The sequence below is a fragment of the Lissotriton helveticus genome, chromosome 9 (genome assembly GCF_964261635.1).
Source record: "Lissotriton helveticus chromosome 9, aLisHel1.1, whole genome shotgun sequence".
Taxonomy (NCBI): domain Eukaryota; kingdom Metazoa; phylum Chordata; class Amphibia; order Caudata; family Salamandridae; genus Lissotriton; species Lissotriton helveticus.
Window position 1 is genome coordinate 716737783 of NC_136070.1, and position 15337 is coordinate 716753119.

Genomic DNA, 15337 nt, shown 5'->3' on the forward strand with positions numbered 1-15337 from the left:
TCGGGCGGCACACTATGCGAAACACAGATTTTTAGCTTACATGTTTTTAAGCCACGCACTTAATTTCATTGACTACGCCCTTTTGAGAGACCCTCCAGTTATTTCATTCCACTTAAAGCCCTATTAGTTTATAATCTAATTGAAGTAAAGGGAAAACATGGTTGCCCTGTTTGGCACTTCTAATTGGAGTGAAACATGAAGTAAAGGGTGCAAGAATATTCAGTGAATTTACAAATTTCTTAAATATCATAATTTTAGGTTTGAATAACCTAAAGGGGGATGTTTGACTTCCACTGGTATCGTTTCAGTAATAGTAAATACATATTTCCCTCCCTAGGCCAGGACAAATAATTAATAAACATGATAGATCTGGAAGAGAAAATTATCCTGAAATTTCCAAAGGTAACAATTCTCCTGTTAGGAGACTTCGATGCAAACATTTCCAGCCAACCCATGTGAGACAACTTCCAATCAGAAACTAGAAATTCCCTGGGTATTCTTTGCCAGATCCTAACATCAAACCTGGGATATGGTAAAGGTAGGAAACTGGGCACAAACCTGGAAAGTCTGCGTATGACCGTAATAAATGGGAGAATCAAAGGAGACCAGCTGGCAAAATAAGCCTTTGACAATGGGAAGTCATTTTCACTTATTGACTGCACCATAATTTCATCTTTAGATCTTGACACTGTAAAAGATCATGAAATTGGAAAGTTAGGAGGAAGTGACCATAAGCCCCATCACTGAACGTTTCTTCAAAAAAAAGGAGGGTGTTGGCAGAATAGCTGTTCAATACAGTGGAAGAAGAAATGGTGATCATATGAGCAGCAAGTCTAAAAATCCAAAGGATAAAAAAAAAAATCTGCGACCAACTGAGAACATATCAAGGTAAAACCCCTAGGGCAATATTAGAGGAATACAAAAGATTAATTTACTCAGTGAGATATACTGCATCTAAGGCCTTAAATTATGGAAAGATGCTCAAGGGTAAACAATGGTCAGCTAGGGACAAGGCACAGACAGAGATAAATAAACAGATAAGGGAGGCTTTTAAATTGAGCGTAGCCAACAGAAAAGCCCTAATCAAACTATACAGTAAGGAGTTTAGAAAGTAGATAAGTAAGACTACCTGGACAAAGAAAGACACAGCCTGGTCCAAGGTTATAACAGATTTACGTAAAGGAAGATCAAAGTGTTTCTAGGACACTGCGAGCAAACTTTTGGGATCAATGAGTAAACCAGTAGCAACTCTTGTGACTGAGGAAGAATGGGTCATAAGAGAGCTATGTAAGGAAAAAGAGTCCAATAAGAATGTAGCCCTCATGGAGATCCCCATAATTCAAATGGACAATATAGAACGGATTTGGAGTATCTCTCCCTGAATCCAATGGTGATAGAACTTAAATAGTTTGCAGGCACAAGGCATAGTTGGATTATCTGCTGATATACAAAAGCTTAACCCAAACCTGTGGGCCGAAGTGTTGACCCCAGTGTTTGAAGCTGAAATAAGAGGTCAAGAAATTCCAGAATACTGGAATGGAAGCATACAGGTCCTGAATAAAAAAAAAAGGCCCTCAAGAGTTACAAAGAGCTACCGCATGAGCAGCCTGTTGGAAATACCAAGCAAAATCTAAGTTCGATACCTATTACAATCACTGGATACATGGGCTGTCGAGGAGGGAGTGTGCCCGAAGGCACAGTTAGGCTTTAGGAGAGGATATTCAACGGTGGAAGGTTTCCTGATATTGAAATTGCTGGCCAAAGAATATACCTTTAGATGAAAACAGACCCTCTATGTCTCATATATAGACTTACCTACAGCATACAACACCATTAACCGTGCCCTCCTTTGGGGAACAATACAAATAGGAGTGTGTATATATATATATATATATATATATATATATATATATATATATATATATATATATATATATATATATATATATATATATATATATATATATCAGTTGTTAAAATTGACCATTCAACTTCATGAGGGTCATGGATGAGAATTAAATTGGGCAGGAATTTAGCTTTATCAAGAAAAATACACTAACCAAATAACTTAAGGCAAAGGTGTATATTAAACCCACTCCTTTTCTCCATATATATTGCAGATGCACTTACAACACACTTCACTGACATGAAGTACGTTAAGTGTGATTGTCAGCTGCTAAAATACAAGTGAAATACATCTATATTAAAGAAAGTAGATGTACATAGATGAGTCTTGAGCAAACCAGGTAGGCTGCATTATGCAGCTAAACTTACACGAGATGCTTTAGGTGTGTCTATTTAAATATATTGCCAAAATAATACCACACATTATGACTAAATTATACATTAGAGAAGATGGTTCCCTGAACAGTGTCATGTATGTGCATGTTTGCATTGTGTTCTCTGATGGATGTCACATGCGTTTTTTCTGAGTCCCCAGATAGATCATGCAGTCTGTGTGTTCTCTTTTGTACTGCCAGTCACCGGTATATTCAACTGTCTAGCCTTTGACTGTGTCAGGTATGTGCATGTAACTTGCATGATCGAGGTAACTATTAGCGGCAATACTACGTGTCTCTCGGACATCTTTCATCTTTCAAGTGCTCGCCATCACCCCCCCCCCCCCAGGGGGCAGCAATCTGAGGGATAGCCCCAGGCGCCCACAAGCTCTAGCTACGGTCTGGATCCTCCTTCACTCCCGCTGATAGTCTGACACGATGATGAGGTAGAGAGAAGCCACAAACTCCTACAAAATGTTTTGCAGGATCTTACTACCATGCATACAAAGTTTAAGTGGCCTAGCAGTACCTGGACTTCCCTTACCTTCTCTTTTCTTTGCATACTAACAAGCTGAGCATCTTCTCCTTCTTGTCCTGTGGCAACCTAGCCTCCATGCAAACAGAATGCATTGCAATGCGCAATAATGATAACACTGTCAGTGGGCCCATAGTTTCCTCTAGTGCTAACGCCATCCCGGGTCACCCATGAACTCTTGGAAGCTTGCCAGAAGAGCCTGGCAGTCCACAGAGGCGAATGCCCCAACAAAGAAGAAATCATCCAGGTAGTGTATTACCAGTTAATGGCCCGTATGCTATATAAACAGTTACTGTAACAACAAGTTGAAGCATACAAATAAGACATATGATATTGAGCATCCCATTGTTAAGGCCTTATCAATGTACCAACATCCTTTAAATGGTATGCCTCATAGCTGCAAGTCATCGGAATGCACCGTAAACAGATTCAAAGCTGACTTCACATCACCTTTTGCCATCAGTGCTCCCGGGCCTGCCGTCACATCCAATGACATGGCCACATCCATGCTGAATCTGTCAAAACTGGCCTTGTTCCGCTTTAGTAACCACCCTACTGCTACTGATATGGCTGCACAGTGCTTAATTTGTGCCGGTGGTTTCCGGTGTTTAGCACGTAACTTATTTCTCAGAGCCAGGTCTACACTCTAGTCTCTACTCTACAGGCAATAACATATTGCTAAAAAATTGGCTGCGAGTTACTCACTGTTCAGAGTAGGGTACCAGTCTCCCTGGTGAAGAGCTGACATCGCACGTGACTGCCTGCTAGTAAAATATTGCAAGCCTCACATTACCGCCAGAAAGTGGCACTGCCTGGGTCTATGCCTCGGCGTAGGTCACTGTTGTAATATAGTTGACAGTCTAGTAGCTGGGATGGGAGGAGCTAGGTGGGCTGAGGGGAAGAGGAGGAGTCAGGACAGGATGAGGGCAGTTAGAGTAGGGACAGGAGACAGGCTGGAAGCATGATAATAAAGCTCCAGTAAGAATAAGTAATTGTGTCTGTGATTATTGTAGCAGGATGCTACAACTGGCGACGAGGATGGGATGACACTGACTGCAGCCCACGAGACCACATACAGACACCCTGTCCCATGCAGCGTCGAGGGAAGAGCTCCGCTGCCGAGTAAAGCTGAGGCCTGATGATTGTGGCCCAGAACAAGTGACCGCGACCCAAAGAAGCCAGGGAATCCCGAGGAAATCCCGACCTGGGAGCGCTGAAACGCTCGGTCGAAGAAACCCTGTGGCGCTGAAAGTGCGAGCCCCGCCGAGTGTGTGTAACCCTGCAGCCAGAAAGAAACAGGAGTCGGGAGCCCACTCCGACCCTGTACTGTGCCCAGGAAGGAAGAAGAAGTGCCCCAGAGCCGTGGACGGCGTCCACGACGTGCCGCCAACAAGCGCTGCTAAGAGCGCTGCAATTTGAGCCCGGGCGCTGTCGGAGATCGGGAAAACCTCACGCCTAATGCGTGAGGTTTGGCAGGTCGTCGGCGCGAGAGAGCGGGAACTGCAAAAGTGAGCTGGGAGTCCACCCCAATCTCACCTGATGACTGCTGTGGCCGATAAGGAGTGAATCCTGTGTGGACTGCCCCCGTGAAGGTCCACTGCCAAGCGCTGCTGAGCGCGGCAAAATTGGAGTCCGAGTGAATCCAGACGTCGGAAAACCTCACGCTGGATGCGTGGGTTTTGGCATGCCCCGCCGAAGGACCCTGCAAAGTAAGGCGGGAGCCCACCCCATCCTCACCTGACTGTGGCCTTGACCAGAGGGAGCCAAATCCGGAGTGTGCTGACCCTGAAAACGAGTGCCGGTGAGTCCTGTGTGAAGAAAAGGGGTCGAATGAAGAGAGAGAAAGTAGTGCCTGTGGATGATCACGGCGGCCATCTTTGAGTCAGGCAACTTTTGGGACATCCTCCCTGTGCAAACTGTAGGCGGCCATTTTGAGGTCAGGCGAGCTGAGTTTCACAAGCATTGGCGAACAGAACAGAAACAAGCATTGGCGAAGAACAAACAAGCATTGGCGAAGAACAAACAAGCATTGGCGAAGACCAAACAAGCAGTGGCGAAGATCAAACAAATAGTGGCAAAGAACAAACAAGCATTGGCGAAGACCAAACAAGCATTGGCGAAGATCAAACAAGCATTGGCGAAGACCAAACGAGCATTGGCGAAGACCAAACGAGCACTGGCGAAGACCAAACAAGCACTGGCGAAGACCAAACAAGCATTGGCGAAGACCAAACAAGGACTGGCGAAGACCAAACAAGCACTGGCGAAGACCAAACAAGCACTGGCGAAGACCAAACAAGCATTGGCGAAGACCAAACAAGCATTGGTGAAGGCCAAACAAGCACTGGCGAAGGCCAAACAAGCACTGGCGAAGACCACACAAGTACTGTCAAGAGCCAACAGACAAGCCGTGGCGAGTAGGAACCAACAAGCAGTGGCGAAAGGGAACAAACAAGTATTGGTGCATGCAAATAAACAAACATTGGTATATGCAAATAAACATGCACTGGTAAATGCCAAGAAATAGGCATTGGTAAGGCAAGTAAATAAACGTGGATAACGGCGCGTGAACAACAATGAACAAGTCTTAGCAACCAAGACAGAAGAAGCACATGCAAACACGAGAGTGAATCAACTAACAAGCACGAGCAACCACAAGAGTGATTTACCAAACATGCATTGACAAAACAAATGTCAGCACGGGTGGAAACGCGAACATTGAGAAACGCAAGCGAATGCGCAGTGGCGAATGCAATGAAGTAGCACGTGTCTCTAAAATAAAAGAGGCACAAGCAAACACAAGGACCAAGCAAAGACAACAGCACAATGGAACAAGCATAGGCAAATGCAAGAGACCGATAAAGACGACACTGAGCACAAACCAAAGAGCGCCGAAGAGAGAAGAGCTGCTGGGCAGAACTGCAGAAGACCCAGAGGAGGGCAGTCCTACAGAGGACTCCGGAGAAAGTAGAACCATCCAAGTTCGTTCACCAGCACATACAGCGCATACTGGGATGGTTACAAAGACTATCAATTTCTAAGCAAACGACCAGACCAAAGACCTTGACCAGAATCTCCCTCTCTCATGGCGGGAAGAGACGTAGCACTGCGGGTCACTCCAGACACTGAAGTACCGCCCCCAGCGGTGCAGACTGATGAGTGGATCTCGGATCTCAAACGACACTGGTGGCTCGAAGCTTTGGAAGATTTCTTAAAAGCCAATGGTGAGCAAAGAGAGAGAAAATGTCTGATACTACTCCTCCATCTGGTGGGTCCTGAGGGCCGCTGCCCAATCAGGACATTTTCCAAAGAGGATACAGATATCTACAAAAGACTCCAAAGGGAGCTCTGTGCCCATCTCAACGCACAGACAGATGTGGATCAGAATCGCATAGTTTTCAATACAGCACGGCAGGAACCAGGCGAACCGTTGCCAAACTTCATCACTCGGTTACAAAATCTGGTACGAGGCTGCCACTTCAACACTTTTACAAATGAGGATGCGGTCCGACTTCGGATCGTTGAAGGTTGCACAAACCCTGACACCAAGCGCAAGATCCTGCAAGGGCATTGGTCGTTAAAGGAAATCATCAAGAAGGCCGAAATTGGAATGCAAATAAAAGCAAGAGACAGATTCAAGGACGTGCACCTGAGAGCAAACCATCAAAATACCTGGAAAGATAGCACTCAGAAAACAAACAAAACTGAAAGGAGAGAGAGGGAAGGCAGACCAGCAAAAAGACAACAGGAAAGATACAGTGACAAAGAAAGTGACAAGGACTACTCAGAATCAGATGACTCAAAGTCAACCATCCAAAAGACAATTCCAAAGAGTTATTCAACCCCCAGGAGTTCCTCAAGGAGTCATTCAAAAAGACAACGGGAAAGATACAGCGACAAAGAAAGCGACAACGATTACTCAGAGTCAGACTCCTCAGCGTCTGACTACTTAAAGTCAACCAAGGATTACTCAGAGTCAGAAGACTCAGAGTCAACCATCCAAAAGACAATTCCAAAGAGTTATTCACCCCTCAAGAGTTCCTCAAGGAGTCATTCAAAGTATGACACACAGTACTCTGATGAGGAAAGAGAGTCAAATGGGACAGATCGCACTCCTGGACAAGAGGGCATCCTGCACAACAAGTGGGAGAGAAAGACAAACCCTAGAAGAAGGGGTCGCACTGGTCAACACCTGAAGTCGGCGCAGGAACATCAGTCGTCAAGCAGTGAAGACGAGTCCAAGGAAACATCTGGCAGGAGACCGCATCACCCCCAGACCAGAGGTGTTAGAGCATCAAACAAGCGTGAAGGAGAAACAGGTCGCACAAGACGGACTGATCCTCCACAACAACGAACCAGAAAAGATCCATGCATCTTTGGCTCCCGCGACAATGAAGAAACGGAGGGGAAATCGTTAACTTCAGGCGAGAAGGACAAAGAGGCAAAAGCTTGGGATCAAGCACAAGGAACAAGCACGGGGTCATCAAACAAACCCCCAAATGAGACAGCATTGAAGATGCTCCAACAAAGGCACACGGAGAAGCCTCTCAAAGACAATTCAAAGGGAAAGAGCAATTTGTCACGGACTACGGAATTCAAAAATCCATTACCCGAGACAGTTTCAAAGAAATGTTTGAGAAGGAATGGGAAGAAGGATCTCTCTGATGCGGAGCGCACATCCATCCAATATTGGTAGTTGACAAAAGACTTCTCTGACCCAGAAAGCACGTCTATGGCCAGGAACTCCTCTGGTTCAGAGAGCGCGTCTGTCCGATCCTTTAAAAGGGGTATGGCCCGGACCTCCTCTGATTCAGAGAGCGCATCTGCCCGATCCTGGAAGTCGACAAAAGACTTCTCTGACCCAGAGAACATGTCTGTACAATCCCGTGAGTCAACCAAGTCATGGTCCCGACAACAGACATGGCGTCAGCCACCCGAACGCACCATGGAACCAAAGGACATCCTTCCCGTCAAGAGCAACATGTCACGCACTAAGGTCTCTGAATACTCAGTCACCCCACCGGACAACCTGTCATGTCAGGCACAAGTATATTCAGACACCGATCAGACACCGTCACCCCTGAAGGGGTCCGCAAGGTTGACTCACAGGACCTACAAAAGGAAGACAGAGACAGTGGACCTTAGTAACCGGATGGGAAAGGACCAGCCAGTCACTCCGCAAGGAAAGCCGGACGTGTTAGTAGAGAAATATCATCAGATGAGAGAGAAACATGCTCATGCATCGATAGCTCACGATCTCGCCAGACAACCCGAGGCCGTGAATGAGTTATCGAAACAAACCAAGACAGTCTCATCAGATAGCACCGTACTGTCTGGCATACACGACTGGAGGGCAGTGTTGCTCTCAACCGGACTAGCCAAAAGGAAGTAAGGGTAGATGTGGCGAATGAGTTACCAAACCAAACCAAGACAGTCTCATCAGGTAACACCGTACTGTCTGGTATACATGACTCTGAATTTGAGGGCAGTGTTGCCCTCGGCCGGACAAGACAAAAGGAAGCAAAAGTAGATGCGGGTGCTCGGAAGAGGACCGGAACATTATCCACTCGTGAAAGAGATCGAGCATCTGAACCAATCGTAGTTACACCACCGGAAGGAAACATGAGGACTGCGGACCGCGAGAGTCAACAGTTTACACGCAACGTGGTCAAGAATGCCTTGATCAAGACAACAGGAAGATTGACCAAAGCCAAGCCCACCACTGATTCAACACTACAAAACAGGCCGTCCGCTGACCCGTGTGGTGGATTGAAGAATTGCGAACATTGAAGACATTAAGCTCATTGTGTTAAGAAGGGGGGAGATGTAATATAGCTGACAGTCTAGTAGCTGGGATGGGAGGAGCTAGGTGGGCTGAGGGGAAGAGGAGGAGTCAGGACAGGATGAGGGCAGTTAGAGTAGGGACAGGAGACAGGCTGGAAGCATGATAATAAAGCTCCAGTAAGAATAAGTAATTGTGTCTGTGATTATTGTAGCAGGATGCTACAACTGTCACACCCCATTTTGAAATCGTTCATTGGTAGCGCACTAGCCTAGGGTCCTACCAATGAATGATTGCAAAATAAAGTAAAAGCTCGCCCCTCCCTCCTTGGCAATTCTTCAAGTGTGTGCCCAGATTCGGACCCATAAGCATTGTTTTCATCTGCGTCCAGCCCATCAAGCTGCAGCTGCAGGGCCAATCATCAGCCAATGACTGAAGCAACTGGCGTATCACACAGCAGGCCTTCCTAGTAGATGAATTAAAACAAAAAGGGTGTCCGGGTAAGTATGACTTTGACTTTGTAACATGGCTCTAATAATCGTGCAGTGTGTACCAGTGTTATATTTGTCTACAAAGCATTGACATGGCTTCTTATGCTAAATAATATTTTATAGTGTGTGGGGCCCACGGCTGCAGCTCTTCCTCCGGTGCTAGCTGATGGCAGAAAAGCAAGAATACCCGAACGTGCCACTCAAGGCATATTTCACGTTCAGGTAGTCTTGTTTTTCTGCCATCAGCTGTCTATCAGTGTTCAGAGTTATATTTGTAAATTCACCCCAAGACTGTTTCTTTCCTACCCAACCAGGGGGAGTGGGACCCACTTTCTATGCTTGCATTTCAGCCTTTGACAGTCAATCTGCTCCGACGTTGAATTTAAGTGATTTTACACATTTTTGGACGGTGAGGATTTTATTCTGGCTGGGAGATCCCATTGTAGTCAATGAAAGGTATTTTGCCTGTTAAGAGAGAGACTATAAGAACACACGATGAGCTTCCTGAAGAGACTGCTAAAAGAGAGAGAGGGAAATGCCTGCCTTTGAAAGGCAGAGAGAGGAAAGGACCAGTATTAAAGGAAAACAAACATGAGCTCGACATCCAGGGCCATCCTTTGGGGACAGAAAAAAAGGAACATTTCGAACAGAAAGTAAGACAATCTAATTTTGCCATTAATTTGCACTCAATTGGAGCAAATAAAGCTTTTATGAGTATACCTCGAATAAAGCTATTTGGAAAATGGAGGAAATAAAGCTTCTTTCTTGATTATAAAAATGGCACTCCCGCCTAAATAGGAAGCACTGATCCATAACATCTAAGCCTGTTCTTCACTTTGACATCTTAAGTGCAGCGATTTCTCCTTCTCTTTTCACTGTACTTTCCCATCGCAGAGTCGGACTGGCCTATAGGGCAACCAGGTCATGCCCGATTGGCTGGTGTGTATTGGCCAATTATATGGCTCTTTGTGGGCCTGTTTTATGGTCTGATGGGTTGGTTATTTTCGGGCCCAGACCGATCCTGCCCCCTTTGCCTGCACAGACACACTCAATGAAGTGTTAGTATTTACAAAGCAGTTATAAAATTAAACAGCAAGGGGCAGATTTATGATGCCCTTGCGCCGCAATTGCATCATGTAATGTGACGCAACGGTGGCGCAAACAATGCGCCCTATTTACAACGTGACGCATCTAGGAGATGCGTCACGTTGGAAACCCCTGCGCCATAAGGAGGCGTTCCTGCGCAGGGGGGGCGTTCCTGCGCAGGAACGCCTCCTAAAAGTGGCTGAGTGAAATCTATGAGATTTCACTCAGCCACTTTCTACGTCAATTCCTTACGCCTGCTTGAAACAGGCGTAAGGGTGACGCACAATGCATTGAATAGGTGGCTCTTGTGCATTGCAGGAGTCATGTCGCACTTGCGACATGAAGTGCGACATGACTCCTGCAATGCGCCGCCCATACGCCGAGAGATGCGTCACGCATCCTCACTGCCTTGCACCATGGTGCGCCGCATCATAAATGCGGCGCACCATGGGTGGCAGAGCAGTGGCGCACTGTGGCGCATGTTAACTGCCGCATTCCTGGGGATGCGCCAGTTAACATAAATCTGCCCCCAAGTATTACCTCTAGTAAATTAATCTGCCTAATGAACAAGTCAATGTATGCAAAAAAACAACTCGTTGGTTTACTAAAGCATGTTTATGCTGTCATCGGATTGTGCATATCACTGGCCCCTCCATAGGGAGTCTGATGCTCTTTGTGATCGACTAACAGGTGGGCAAGGTATGCAAACTTCACACTCAAAGATGAGTATGTTGTACTTAGCTCAGTTCACAAAGTTTGATGACTTTACCAATTGTGTCTTACTTCGTTTGAGGAAGTTTTCCATGTAGAAAAAAGTTTTGTGATAGAATTTTCAAGTTCAAAATGGAATTTCGTAGGCCTAAAATTAGTGAACGTTTTCGTCACTAGTTGCTTTTAAAAAACTTTGAACATTTTAGATACTGGCGCAAAGTATACAAAGTTTTAAAAACAATGTAACATAGTTATGGAGGAAAAACCTTTGTGGCCTTGCACATGGAAGTACCTCGGTCAGTAATGAGGGGCCGTTAGCTTCAGATTTGCAGAAACTCATGCTGGGATATCATGTTAATTATTATATGAGAAGCAGGCATGAGGAGGGTTTAAGAGCCAGTGTAAAGGTAGAGGAGTGCAGATTGTGAGGCGTATAAATGTCCTCTCCAACAGAAACCCCATCAGCGAGATCCAGCTGGGACTTATAAATGTGTAGCCTGTTCTGGTGACTCGCACTACTTAAGTCTTCAAATATGAGGCAGCCCGGTCCCTGCTGCAGTGAGCATGACTCTCCGTTGTTGTAAATTGATACTTGTATTGCGCACTACTCACCCGCAAGGGTCTCAAGGCGCTTGTACGAATACCGCTGTGGAACCCATCCTGGCTTTCCCTGTGAGGTGTCCACTCCTGGGCACCCCCAAGGTGGAGGCCAGGCATCCTTAGCGTTGTGGGGGCCATTGTGGAGATTAAGCAAGCTATTGCCCAGAGTTGCAGAGTGGGACTCCATGATTGGAATAGGCACCGAGGCGAGAATTATCAGGTCCGTGGAATTTATTTGAGCCCAAGACCCACCGAGGCGGGTAATTGAACCCTGGTCCCGGGCTAGACCTCTGCATCAGGGTCTGCCGCTCTAACCATTGAGCCACACTTCTCCACCATGTTCAACCATGTTCATACAGACTGTGATAGCTTCTGGAGTGTGGTGCTCCTGACATGGACGATGGAGCGTGGTGCTCTTTATATGGACGGTGGTTCCCTGCTTCTAGTCTGAAGGGCTCTCTTACTGAGTGAGACTCCTCCGTAGTCCCTAAGGTGCAGACTGTGGCTGTGATACTCTCCTCTCTGTGGAATCTGATACTGACTTTGATACCCTCCTGGTCTGCAAGCCTTTCATATAGACTGTGTGTGTGATGAAACTCTCATACTCTGCAGGGACTCTGATAGGGGCTGGGATCGCCTCCCAGTCTGCTGTGCTTCAGTTCCATGACCATCCTCATGTGAGGGATCAGGTATGGATTCCCCAGACTCTTCTATTGTGAGGGGCACCCACCATAGCACGGAGGATGTCTGATAGTAGACAAACGCTGAACTTCATTTACTTCACAGCAGACCAACACCTCTAAACCGATGATCTCTAAATAGTGTGAGATTCCTTTGGGACTGTTGAACATATTTAACAGATTAGCACCTTTAGCTTGCAAGCACATATTTGGCTGTCGTCAGGAATATTTCATTGTGTGCTTTTTCTTAAAATCGATTACATTAAAGAGGTGTGCATTTTGCTGTGAAAATGAGGAATATATTTACACAATTTCTGTAATCCTTATCTTGGCTGTCTCACCTATAGATTGCTCTGATAAATGCTCATTTTCTACAGCATGTAAATTACAAAGTAGACAGCAGAGGAGATTGCAGTAGACATGTAAAACAAGCCTTTAAAGTTTGCTCAAGATTGCCTCTTTCCTTTACAAGGTGTGCATGTCACATTCACTTGAGAGGTTTGGAATGCCACAATACCTGCAACAAGCACACATTTAAAAGGTAAACATCTCTGGTGTATGCATTGAGTTCATGAATCTTATATAGTTTGATATTCTCCTTATCATTACTGACTCTGGGAGAGTGCCAGTGGCAGAAATACACTCCAGGCTGCAGTGGCACTGATATGGGCCCGTTTGTCATACTTGCACTGGTGACCTTTGCAGCTTTGTAATACAACTGATAGGTCCATTTGTTAGCTGCCATAGTGGGGTTGCCAATACAATATTGGTTGTCTTTATATATTTCATCTGTATTTTTCAAGTAAAAGAGGCCTAAATACAGTCTGTTGTTTAACTCCTCGTCCATTCTGTGAGAAGTATCTGTGTGTGTGTCAGAGGACATTATGAGTTGCATCCTCCAGATTTCATACAATGCTCAATCCACCATGCACTTGCCCAAAGTTTTCAGCCCTGTTCCACAGATTTAGTTATAAGAGTAATCTAGATACTTCCTGTCCACCTGCTTTACCTTTTATTTCAAGAAATTCTTTCCTGGGTCTGGTTCATCAGTGGGCTAATATAGCCATTTCAGGAATCTATTTTTATCTCAGGGTCATAAAATTAAATAAAGGTGAGGCACTCAGTATTTCATCTTTCTGAGGTCGATAAAATTAGTGCCATTGCGTTGGATAACAACATTTTAAATTTGGTGTTAAGCCCCCCTCTGGTGAGTATGTGCTTTACAAACATACATGGTGTGATATGGACACAGAAATGTATTTTAATCTTTTGATTTTCAATTTCTTAGCAATATTACATTATCATTTATTCCCTCTGTCCCACCTTGATGCAGTACTTTTCATACTCGTATCCATTCCAATAACCTTCTTTCTTTCCTTCATCCCATGTTTTTCCTATCCATTTCCTCTTTCTCAGCACCATTAGCCAAGCCTCCTCTCCTCTTTCCATTCTTGCTTCCTTACACCCTCATTCATTCCCCATTCTTCTTTCCTCCCTTGGTGCATTTCTTCCTTCTTACTCCATTTGTTCCTTCCTTTCTTTTTTTCCTGCTCCTTCCTTCATCCCTTCTTTAATTTCCTCCTTTCTTAACCTCAACCCTTCCTTCAGCTTTTCTTCCTCCTTTTCTTTCTTCTTTTGATTCAACCATCACACATCGTTCACTTCCTTTCTCCCTCTATCCCTTCATTTCTTCATTTCATCCTTTCATATTCTTTTTCTATTTTCTTCTTATTTCATTCTTTACTTTTTGTCCTCACTCCAGTACTCCCTTTCCTGCCTGCATTTGTGGCTGCTTTCTTTAATATATTCCCTCCTTCATCCCTTCCTTTCTTTTAAACAGCACAGTACAAGCACATTTTCTTTAGTTTGTAAAGCTGCCTCAAGTCCTCATATGACCTTTCCTAAAGTTGCATTTTGAGATTTACACACATTCTCTAATTTGAGTTACCTTTTAAGTTATTGCAATATGCTTTCCATATTTTATTTTATATTATGTTATATTATATTGATTTGTATGGCGCACTAAGGACCCAAGAGTGTGTCCAGGCAGATGTGTAGATAGATGTGAGGCCCGAGGTGCTTATGTGAAGAGCAAGGTCTTGGAACTCAAGGAGTGAGGAAGCGGCTCTGGTGTGTTGAGGCTTGTGGATGTGGGTGTAGCCAATAAAGGAAGAGGGTGGGGCCACAGGGTGCACTGGGTGGGTCCACGAAAGTGGGCTTGTCCTCGTAAAAAATGAGAGCACCCGCACTTAATATTTTACTAATTAAGCACTGGATAAAGGCAAATCCAAGCAATGTTGGAGGGGTTGCAGGATGACCAGATCTTTAGTGCATTTATTATGGTGCTGTCCTACACTGCAGCACTATTGGAAAGAGGTATTAAATAACGTACATGAGGCTTTTGATACTTCCGTTCCTAGATTTCCAGCATATACTATTCTGGGGCTGTCAAACCCTCTGACCTTTCCCCTTCGCTTTCTGAGGGCAGACAGATTGCGATAGCCTTATTAGCTGCACGACAAGTGATTCTGGCACATTGGGGGACACCGGTTATTCCTGACTTTAGCGCTTGGCTTCAGAAACTGTGGCTAATGTTAGCTATGGAGCATTTGTCCTCGGTGGCTGACCCCAAAGAAGACTCATATGCTGAGCTATGGGCCCCTTTTTTACAATTGCTCTCCAAAGAAATGAGGGAGTTCACATGTCCCAAATATGTACAAATTTTATGACTGCTGCCGCTAGACGATTCCTAACCCACATTGCGGCCGAGGCCATGAGGATGCATCCAAGTTCCCTTTCTGCTAACTAGGTAGGGGGTTAGGGGTGGGGGGGATGACTGGTGTGGGTTAAGTGATCGGGTGGGGGAGGGGGGTTTATTTGAAGTTTTGTTTTGCCTATTTTAGTTATGTGAGTCAGTGCTTGTAAAATCAAGAAACAATTCTATTGACGCTGCCAGCCTCAGGGTTATAGGCATACAGCTGTGTAATCACATACCCTGCATGGTATGGGGGCACTCTACACACGTAAAAGAATTTCATTCTACACCCCCGGCAGACCTCTTAGGTCTGCTCATCAACATCTGGCGGTAACTCCTAAATGTGCTAAAGCCGCTGTGAGGGTCGTTCCTTTCAGGTTCTGGTGTCCAGGTCCTGGAATAAGCTCCCTCTACCACT